Raw genomic sequence first — 3,933 nt, 5'->3', positions numbered from 1 at the left:
GGGGCGGGCAGAGGCTTCCGGGGGCCGGGGGCGGGGCCGGGGAGGGGTGTAGCGGGCCTCAGGGCACCCCTCCCTGAGCAGCGAAGTGGGCGTGGTCGGGCAGGGACGCGGGGGCGGGGCTGGGAGGATTCGGGGCGGGGCCGGGCCAGGGCCCCAGGACTGGACGGAAGAGCTGGGGCGGAGCTGAGGTCGGAGGAAGAGGGCGGAGAGAGGTTTCCCGGACCCTGGGAGAGAGGGACTAGGAGTGGGTACGGACGGTGGGGGAGGCGCGGAGAGGGGGGGCTTCCGGCCCAGAGGCGGTGGCGAGGGATGCCGGCGGGGCTCAGGGGCGGGGCGGGGGCGGGACACACCGAGCAAGCACTGAAGGCGGTGGGGTGGTTGATGCCTTTAAGGTCGCCTGACCAAGTGGGCTGAGGTTGCGGGACTGGATCCAACTGCCCAGGACGGCCTCGAAATGAGTGCACAAAGAGATTCCTCCTCTTTCCTCCCCTACGTCGGGGCAGTGGCGATGGTCCTCTGCTCTCTGGAGCTTCTGGGCGGGGCCGGGCCATGGGTTTGGGGGTTTATGTCCAGTGTCATGTAACAGGAAGACCCAGGGGTTGGAGTCTGGACTCTGAGGTTCTTTGTGGGGAGGTCTGCCCCTGGCTCCCGGGGGTCCCCAAATGCAGTGCTCTCCTGCCTTGCGTGGGTATCGTTCAGTCCCTCTTGTTCCTGTGTACTGGGCCGACTCCTTCACCTTCACTCCATCCAATCCTGATAATGTTGCTGTCGTGTAGTGTAGGGACCAGTAGAGAAATGCTTTAAATTATACCTTGCACTTTAATTTTACACTGGAGAAAAAGAAACTCAGAGAGTGACTACCTCCGGCACCCCCACCCCCACCCCCGAACACAGAAGCTTTCCCGGTCAGGCCCGTCCGGTGCCACAACGCAGAAAATCACATGTTCACGGGATCAATGGTGACCTCCTTTGGCTCTTGCTGCCATAGCAGCAGTTACACTAGTTGATCAAGCTCCCCTTTCACTGCCCTCTGCTGGTTCTATGGCTCCCAGACCAATTCCAGCTCTACATTGAAGAAGGCAATAGCCAAGGTGGAGGTGGTGAAGAAAATAAAGCCCCAGGACCTGAGGCAGTGGGTATATTTGACAATCTCTTACAGTAAACACATGGCTATTTTTTCCATCTTCAGAGATGTACAGTGGTGTACCCCTTACCTGAAGACTCAGGAGAGCTTGTATTTGGAAACTCAGGTTCCACCTACAAGAGATCAGAGACCAGAGAAATCTGTATTGTTACACAGAAGCAGTCCTGTTAGGCAGTGCAGTGAGGCCAGGTGGACTTTGATATCCAGACAGGTTCTGTCACTTTGGGGAGGGAACCAGTGGTAACCACTCTGCCCTCAGTTTCCCAACCTAGCCTGAGCTGGCTTTCTGATTATTGCTTCCACACTATGTATTTTGCTATTTGAGGCAGGATCTTGTGTAGACTGGTGGCCTGGTACTCATAGATATATAGCTCCGGCTGACCTCAAATTCATGGCGGTTCTTCTGCTTCAGCCTCCCCACTGCTGAGATTACAGGAATGCAGCACTATGTCTGGGTTACCACATGCATTTATTCATTTGACACAAACATTTTATTGGTTGTCTGTCAGGCCCTTCACTAGTGGAAGATATGGCAGGGCTCAGGGACCTTGTTTTTTATGGATTTATGTCTTTCAAAAAGAAAAACCCACTGTGGAATGGATTATAAAAGGGCAGGATGAAAGCCAGGAATCTAAGTCATCCTGATCTTCATAGCAAATTTCAGGCCAGTTGAGGCTACAGGGAGACCCCATCTAAACAAACAAAAAAACAACAAAGCTCCTTACTGGAGAAAGTGAATGTGACATTCCAATTGACATTTCATGTGCAGATTTTAGGAAAGACAAGTGAAGATATCCTATGTAGATCCAAGGAAGGACAGACTCAAGGTAAAATATTCACGGTCAGCACATAACTGATAATTAAGTCATGAAATTGGAAGAGATAGGGACAGAGAGGGAGAGGCTGAGAGACAGGCAGACAGACAGACTGGGTGTTTTGTTGTTTAAGACAGGGTCTCACACTGTAGCCTAGGTGGGCCTCTATCTCAGCATTTTAAATGTTCAGATTAGAGGTGTAAACTACCATGCCTGGCTAGTGCTCTGGAAGCTACAAAATCGTGAAATAAATACTTCCCTTGCAAGTTTCAGGCAGCAAAAGCTGGAAGGCAAAGGCTAGGAGAGAGAGGCTCTTAAGGTGGAAGGGTGGGGCTTTTAAAGTATCACATGATACCGCCCTTGGCTAATGTTATTGTTGTTTATAAAGAGTGAGAGAGAGGACTGGTACCTCCCAGTGACAGAACAACAAGACTTGGAAAGAAGTTTCATAACTAAACAAAGTCAATACCCCTAAGCGTTTGTACCAAACCAAGATTTAGGTTTAGAAAAGGAAATCCTCAAGCAGCGTTGAGCCTTCCTCGGAATTGATCTTGCAGTGGCAGCGCAGCCGAGCAGCGAAAATGCGCAGAACAACCCAAAGCCGCAAAGGAGGAAGTTGCACCGCAAATGTGAGGACTTCCTCTGGCCCCGCCTCTCTCCTCCACCCTCCAATCAAGACCCAAAACAGAAGACAGCAGCGCAGGAGTGGGGAGGAGGGCGGAGCCCAAGGGCCATTAAATTTCCCAAAAGGCGGAAGTCGAGTAGAACAGTGAATTTTTTCTCTACAAGTTCTCACTGTTGCTGCTTGTAAATGCTTGAATTGGAAAAAGGTCTAGAAGGGCCTTCTCTTTTAGCAAAGATCGAGCAGGATCAAATTGTACTGAATATTACTAGAATTTCTTGCCTAGGTATTTATTAAAAAGAAACAAAACCCGAGCCGGGAGTTTGGGAGGCTGAGGCAGGCGGATCTCTGTGAGATGGAGGTCAGTCTGGTTCCCATAGAGAGTCCAGGCCAGCTGGGGCTGCAGGGAGATCCTGTCTCCAAAAGACGAAAAACAGGGCTGACTCAGTGGTTAAGAACATTGGCTGCTCTTGCAGAGGACCCGGATCAATTCCCAGCACCCACATGGTGGCTAACAACTAATTTATTATTTTTACTTTGTATGTATGAGTATATTGCCTGCATGCATGTAAATGCATTTCTGTTGTGCAATGCCCTTGGAGATCAGAAGAGGCGTAGGATCCCCTGGAACTGGAGTGGATTGTTGATAGCCGCCGTGGGGTGCGGGGCTGGGAATCATACCTGGATCCTCTGCAAGAGCAGCCAGTGCTCTTAACCTCTGAGTCATCTCTCCAGCCCTGGTTTTATTTTTTAAGTGTTGGAGATGGAACCCTGGTATGTGTTATGCAAGTGCTCTACGACTTGCCTCAACCTGGAATCTCAAATTGACATAAATGAAATTCAAGTTCAGTGCTCAATAGCTACATGTGGCTAGTGGCTACTACACTGGACAGCACAGACATGCAACAATCTTCATTGCCTAAACTTCTAAAAACATCACTACCTAGAAAACTCCCTCACACCCTTTCCCAGTCAATCTTAACCCTAAATCCTCAGAGACCTTCTGTTTTTTTCACAGATTATTTTATTTTGCTGTAATTTGCAAGTGGAATTATACTTGTATTCTTTAGCACAATGCTTTCTTTCATTCAGCATTATGAATTTAGAGACATATCTATTGGTTCCTTTTTATCTCCAGGCACTGTTACCTATTGATGCACATCTGGGTTTTCTCATTTAGGTTTAATTTTTTTTTTTTTTTTTTTTTTTTTTTTTTTACACAAATAATTTTTTTTTTTTTTTTTTTTGGTCTCCCTGTAGCCCCAGCTGGCCTGGAACTCACAGACATCTGCCTGCCTCTGCCTCCCGAGTGCTGGGATTAAAGGCGAGTGCCACCACGCCTGGCTTAATCT

The 3,933-nt window shown here is 49.1% G+C and overlaps 1 long non-coding RNA gene across 1 annotated transcript; it reads right to left on the bottom strand.

Annotated features, from left to right (window-relative positions):
- Nucleotides 1-374: 374 nt before the first annotated feature.
- On the bottom strand, nt 375-2,548 carry LOC115070919. Its single transcript, XR_003850022.1, has 3 exons — nt 2,429-2,548; nt 1,215-1,257; nt 375-765 (listed from the first exon to the last, which is right to left on the bottom strand). It is a non-coding gene; the product is annotated as an uncharacterized LOC115070919 (long non-coding RNA).
- Between the last annotated feature and the right edge of the window lie 1,385 nt (nt 2,549-3,933).

The sequence above is a fragment of the Nannospalax galili genome, unplaced genomic scaffold, assembly GCF_000622305.1.
Source record: "Nannospalax galili isolate Female #2095 unplaced genomic scaffold, S.galili_v1.0 scaffold54, whole genome shotgun sequence".
Taxonomy (NCBI): domain Eukaryota; kingdom Metazoa; phylum Chordata; class Mammalia; order Rodentia; family Spalacidae; genus Nannospalax; species Nannospalax galili.
This window is presented reverse-complemented; position numbering and strand designations above follow the sequence as displayed.